We start from the raw sequence: 7367 nt of genomic DNA, 5'->3' as shown, positions 1-7367 counted from the left end.
TGCTTTAACTAATATTTATGTTTTTATCTTTCATTGGATGAGACTTAAACTTATACATTCTACTTGACATAAAACAATCAGTTCGAGTATATATTTAACAAATTGCCATGTATAACGCGTGTGTCTATTTGTATAATTTTAGTGTCTACTTATGCATATTTAAAATTAGAGATAAGTTAAAGTCAAGTAAAAGAGCATATTTATGCAATATACTTTTAAAAATATCGATAAAAAATATTTGGTAGAAAACATTTTTCTTTGAGTAAGTTGTTATGATGTGAATTTAAATTAATTAGATTTTAATATTGGTGTCTATTATAGAATAGAAAATAAATAAACAATTACAGAGACGTATATTATTTTATTATAGCTTATAGTAGAAGTGAGAGTGATTTGGGGTTATACACATGGAACTGTCAATTGTCAACGATCTAAATCTGATAAGTGATAATGGACCTTACTTGGTAGATGGGATTTGCCTAAATTATATCCTATTACTTAATTATCTCACTTTTTATCTTAATCATAAAATTAGAGTATTTTTGTCAATGATCAATTGATCCTTATTTACGCAATAAATGTTCTTTTACCTAATTCCAATTTCATTAAATATTGACATAATGAATCAGTAAATAATAAGTGTATAGTAGGTATATGTTATTAAGAGCTAGGGTTATATACAAGTTAAGTGATCCAAAAACAAATGTGATATTTGATATTTGTGATAGTTTAAATCAACAAAAAAGGATACAAATCGGCTTAAATGATGCCTTTTAATGATTATAATATGTAATAGGGATTTTAATTCTAAAATTTAAATCTTCAATGTGTCAATCACACAAAAAAAAAAGAGTATTTGTACTCATGAATTTCATAAAAGTTATCAATATAATTGTTTGAATTATCAATTGATGCAGTTTGTTGGTTTTCTTTGACAATGAGATATAGGGGGTGAATTTTCCTTTGGGAAGCTTACCTAAATATACCATAATTATAAAATTTATCATTTATAGCTATATATAATTTTAGCACATGTATAATTTACTTTTAAAATATAGCGCTGATTTTTTTACTAAAACGAGTTTAATACATTTTAAGACACTTATAATATATTTATATTGCATGTAAAACTCACTTTTATATACAGTGTAATGTAATGTAATGTAATACATATATATTATATGCTTAATTCTTTTTTTTATACATAGTGCCTTATTTGGGGAAACTAAGCAAATACCCTATAAAAGTAAAATAATTACACTATATACTTCTAACTAATTTTGTTGAACTGATACTAAATCAGTATATATATATATATATATATTTAAGGTTTCTTGTTCAGAAATTACCCATTATGTATACTTTTGTGGTATCATTAAGATTTCTTGCTTAGAAATTACTCATTAGTCAATGATACTATAAGAGTGTGTGTGTGTGCGTGCGTGCGCGCGTGTGGTATCATTACCAAATGGTATCTCTAATAAATGATAATATGAAGAAAAGAAAAAAGATAAAAGAACAAAAGAGAAAATAAAAATAATTAATGAGAAAGAACAAGGTAATTTATTTTATTTTCTCAAAAATGTGAAAATATAGAAAGAGAGGAAAAATAAATAAAAAGAAGATAAACTAACAAAAAAAGTAGAAATAAAAAATTATTACCAAATGGTTTCTCTAATAAAGGATAAAATAAAATAAAAGAATAAAAGAGAAAATAAAAATAATAAATAAGAAAAGAATAAAAGAGAAAATAAAATAATAAATAATAAAAGAATAAAAGAGAAATAAAAATAATAAACAAGAAACGAATAAAAGAGAAAATAAAAATAATAAATAAGAAAAGAATAAAAGAGAAAATAAAAATAATAAATGTGAAAGAACAAAAGAAATTAAGGATAGGTCAAAAAGAACAAATGATAAAAAAGAATTGGGGGTATGTGCTGTAAATTTTTTTTCCAGAGAATGAGTATTTCTTGAATTACTTTGGATTAAAGTATGAACATGTAACTATTTTGTATTTTATGTCCCATTTATGAAGTTTCTCCATTTTTTAAATCAAAACAAGTCTAAACTTTTAATACATTTATAATATATATATATATTATTCACTTTTAATACATAACACAATAACTATAGAAGGTAAATATTTTTTAAATATGATATATCAAGGTAATAAACAAAAGTATATTTAAAAATAGTAAATATTTTATTAAAAACCCCTCAAAAAGTAATTATCCTTTTTCCTTATGCTGGAAATAATCAAGCCCATACAAAATGAGAAACCCATAGCCATTTGGTTTGGGTTCACCTGAAATTAGGTTGGACATCATCACATACATAAGTGTCTCTTTTGGGCTTCAAAATGAAAAAAAAAAATTAAGAAAAGAATCACCCCATATTTTTTAGGGAAAATGGTATGAAATAACAAACCATTAATTCAAATTAAATGTTATAGCCATAATTTATTTTATTTGTAATTCGCACCAAACATCCCATTTTTTTGCCATCTGATTCGGTATACAATTAGTCATTTTATACATTTCGGTATAAAATGTATAAAATGTGTTTGTGCTTGTATAAAGTGAGAGAAAAGTATATATACAAATACAAATACATATATTTTCGTCCTATACACTTATAATTATATAAATACAGATTTTATTATACAAATTACAATGTATAAATGAATTTATACAAAACTGAACAATTTGTATAAAATTTGATATATCGAGCAAATTATACAAGTCAAAAGCTCCATAGCAAACATAAAATTTGCTATGGAGCGCAATTATGCAAACTATAGTTATAACATACAAATATGATTTTTATGTTTGTAATATGTGAAAGTTACTCTATTTTTTATTGGGAAAATTATCTAACTACACATCATTTTTTTTCCTTATTTTCTACTATTTCAAAAAATTATAAAAATCCATTTTTTTTCTCAAATTCTCTCATTTCCAGATACATTACTTCCAATCTTCCAATTCGACGATTTTCTTCTTTTTTTTCACGCCTATAATCACTCCACTTAACCAATTACCTTTATCACTCTATTTTTGAATTTCAAATATTTTTTCTCTTTCCAGTTAATTAATTTCAAATTAATCAAGAGATTTTCTTCTTAGTTCATTTTTTTCTTTCCAGTTCATCATCATCGTCGTTTTTTTTTTAAAAAAAATAATTTGCTTTATCATCTACAAAATTTGGATTCATATAGATGATGCTCCACCTTTTAGTATTGGGATTACCCAATTAGTTTCAACTACTCAAGATAATGTATGTTGTATTTTTTATTTGTGATGATGAAGATTTTGTTGAAAATAGATCTAAATAAATAAAAGATTGATTATTCATGAAGAATCTGAAGTTTGAGAAGTCAAAATCGAAGAAGGATTTTGACTTCTAAATCTATTGTGAAAAAACACTAAAAAAAGGGGGGAAAGTCGGATCTGTCTCATCACGTCCGTCTCTATCAACGGCACAAGTTTTCAATGTATCTCGTTTATTTTGATTCTTAAAAGCAAAAGTTGTTTATGTATCAAACAATCCATTATTCATGAAAAAATCATAGATTAGAGAAGTCAAAGTCGAAGAAGGATGTATCTTAGGCCTCTAAATCAATTGTGGAAAAAAGGTCCAAAAAAAGAAAATAATATTGGATCTTGATTATAACGCTCATCGTTACCAAATGTGCATAGTCTCAATGTATCTATTTTATTTTGTTTCATAATTTAGCTTTCTCATACAGTGACTATGTATATGCAATGTATCATGTTTATACTGATTATACTTATATATAACCTAATGTTGTTCATACTTCGACTAGTGAGTTTTATGCAATGTATCATGTTTATATTTATTATACTGATACATAACCTAATGTTGCTAATAATTCGACTTGTGATTTTTATGTAATGTATCATATTTATATTTGTTATACTGATACATAACCTAATGTTGCTGATAATTCGACTAGTGGGTTTCATGTTCAATTCAAACGTTCTTGATACGTAAGTAATGCATAATATATATATATATATATATCATTTGCCATATATCAAGCTCTATAATGTATCGGTAATATTTTCCAATCCCATCAAGTGGTTTTCAATTTGTTTTCCTTCGTACAAGATATACAATTTGGTTGTACAAGATGTGCAATTTTTCATTCACATGTATCTGATACACATTAATGGCCGTGATACATTTATACAAATTACTGCTAAATAATCATTCTTTTGCAATGTACATTCATACAAACTAACACTACATGTATCTGATACTTAATATCTATCATGCATTTATGTTGTTGATATAAGATCAAACACTTTACAAGTAATATTTACTTCTCTAGTGTATCTATAGGATTGCAATACTTAGCAATTTACTAAATATTTTAGGAATAATAATGTATCATGAGTAATATATCTATCTCGAAAAAAAAACTAATAAAACTTTGGTCATGGTACATTCATACAAATTAACATTACATGTATCTAATACGTAATGACTATCACACGGTAATGTATCGGTCTAAAACCAAACACCTTATGAAAAATCTTTACTATTTTAATGTATCATGTAGGATTATAATACTTAACAATTTACTAAATATTTTAAAAATAGCAATGTATCATGAGTAATATATACATCTCAAGATCATAAATCAACTACACAACATTTCTTCATTTTTTTGTGTGTTGTATCAATGCATAGTAGACACATTGCAAATTCCGGCTCATATTTCTTCACCTCCAAGTACAAAGTACTAAAGATATTCATGATGTATCTTCTCAAAAGTTTCGATAATTTTGAATCAAATTTGAAAGGATCTTCGATGAATTGAGAGAAGAATTTTGAATCTCATTTTTTTGACAACTTTGAATAAAAATCGAGATATTCCATGAATAACACTCCAATACATACTATATTCTGTATCGTTCATAACTCACCTCACTTTCTCAGATTCTTGAATGTCTCAACAAAATAGAGATATTCACGATGTATCAACTCAATTTTTCAATGATTTTGAATCGAAATTGAAAAGATTTTTGACAATTTGGGAGAAGAAATTTGAAATTCGAATTTTTTGAAGCTTTTATGCTTTTGGGAGAGATTGATTAGCAATGACAACAACATAATTGCATGATTTATGGATTAGATATTTAATTTTACGTTTCTTTTTTTTTAAGCGCAATAGAAAATATTTTGTTCCCTTTTTTAGCACAACAAAAGGATTCTTCTTGTATCAGAATTAATGTATCCCGATGGTGAATTAATGTATCCGGATGGTGACTTATGTATCCGAAAGGTACAAATTTTAAGGGATTGTTGTAATTAGAAAAAGAGTAGGGATATATGTAATTTACTTTTTACACTATGAGATTTATGTAAGTTATATTTTTTTATTTAAGAGTTAATATTACAGTGTTATCTACTATTTTTTAAGGAAAAATTACGCGGATAAGCAAATATATAGTAGTTAATTAGCTAACATAGTTATAGTTTAAATTAATAATGGTTCGCAATTTAATTTTAATTGTAATTACGTCTCCCCTCTCCTCTCTTCCTCTCTCCCGCCTCTTTAATACATATACAAATTATATATATACATATACAATTATATGACAGATATACAAATACAATTAGTCTCTCTCCACTCTCTGCCCTCTCTCGCTCGCAACTCTCCTCCCTCTCTCATTATCACTCGCTAGATATACAAATACATATATATACCAATGACATATAAATAATTATTTGTTAGATATACATATACAATTCGTCTCTCTCCACTCTCTTCCCTCTCTCACTCGCCTCTCTCCCCCACTCTCCAATCTCGCTCGCCAGATATACAAATACATATGTATACCAGTTATATATATACAATTATTTGACGGATATACATATACAATTTGATAGATATACATTTACAATTCGCTTCTCTCCACTTTTTGCCCTCTCACTCGTCTTTCTCTTCTCTCTCCCAATCTCGCTCTTCTCTCTACTCCCTCGGGAAAATAACGAATTGAGATAATAAACAGAAAGAGAAAATTGTTGTATGATGTTGAAGAACAATGGGGAAAGAGAAAGAGAAAATTGTTGGAACCAACATGGGTTGTGGTGCACTGGTGGGAGTGTTTCACCCTTAACCAGAGGTCTTGAGTTCGAGCCCTGGGTATGGAGAAAATCTTGTTGGGAGTGCCACCCCCAAATGGGCCCTGCAGAGCGCGATCCGAATTTAGTCGGAGCTCTAATGTGGGCTCCAGACACTGGGTGGGAAACCAAAAAAAAAATGTTGGAAGAGAAAATTGGGTAGAAGAGGATGTCGTGTGTAGGTTAAGAAATCTTTCGATGGTAGTAATTGATAATTACACTAAGAGTCTGTTTGGAAAGCCACCAGGTAATTGTAATTGGTGTAATTACTAAGGTAGTAATTACCAGCCTAGTTATTACACAGTCTAGTAATTACACTGACCTGTTTGATTGCCACAGTGTAATTACACATGTCCTGTTTGGATGACACAGTGTAATTACACATGTTCTGTTTGGATGCACAATTGCAATCATAAAATTATAATAAATTTTAAAAATAAAAATTAATCATTTAAAATTTATACTAGACAAATAAGAAATTTTATAAATGACATTAAATTAAATATTTAAGATATATATTCTTTTTTGAAAATATACTAATTAATAAACATATTTACTGTAACTAATATTATGAAAAATAATTGATTTATATTTTTTCAAATTAATATATTTCAATTGAATTGATCGTAACAACTAAAAGTATGAAGTTTCAACGAACATTGTGAAATGCATGTTTGATAAAAAGAATAGTAATATATAAATAAAATATCATAAATTATTAAATGTTTGACAAAAATATAATCTATCAAGTCTAATTAAAAAATGACGTGCAATGTAAATTCAATATTACTAAAACAAATGAAACTGAAAATATAACATAAGTAATAAATTCAAAACAAAAAAATTTAACATAATACTCTTATAACAAATTTCAACATAACAATAAATATGATTTATTTTTATTTCTTTATAATAAAGAAAACGTAAGTCTATAACCTTACTTAACAATAAATTCTATTTTAATTTAAAAATTAGATACTAATAAAATTATGCTAATAAGAAAATAAACATGGCATAAAGAAATAGATAATACGAGAAAATTACATAGAATTTGAGAACAAGAATAAAATGAAATATAATAATATAAAATAAAAAATAGACTTTTACAAAATTTTAGAATAATAAAAATAAAAATAAAAGAAATTAAAATAATAGAAGTTAAAAAAAATTTAAAAAAAATTGAGATTAAAAAAAAATGAAAAAGTAATCCA

This window comes from Solanum verrucosum, unplaced genomic scaffold (genome assembly GCF_900185275.1).
Source record: "Solanum verrucosum unplaced genomic scaffold, falcon-dt-bn FXZP01000093.1, whole genome shotgun sequence".
Classification (NCBI taxonomy): domain Eukaryota; kingdom Viridiplantae; phylum Streptophyta; class Magnoliopsida; order Solanales; family Solanaceae; genus Solanum; species Solanum verrucosum.
This window is presented reverse-complemented; position numbering follows the sequence as displayed.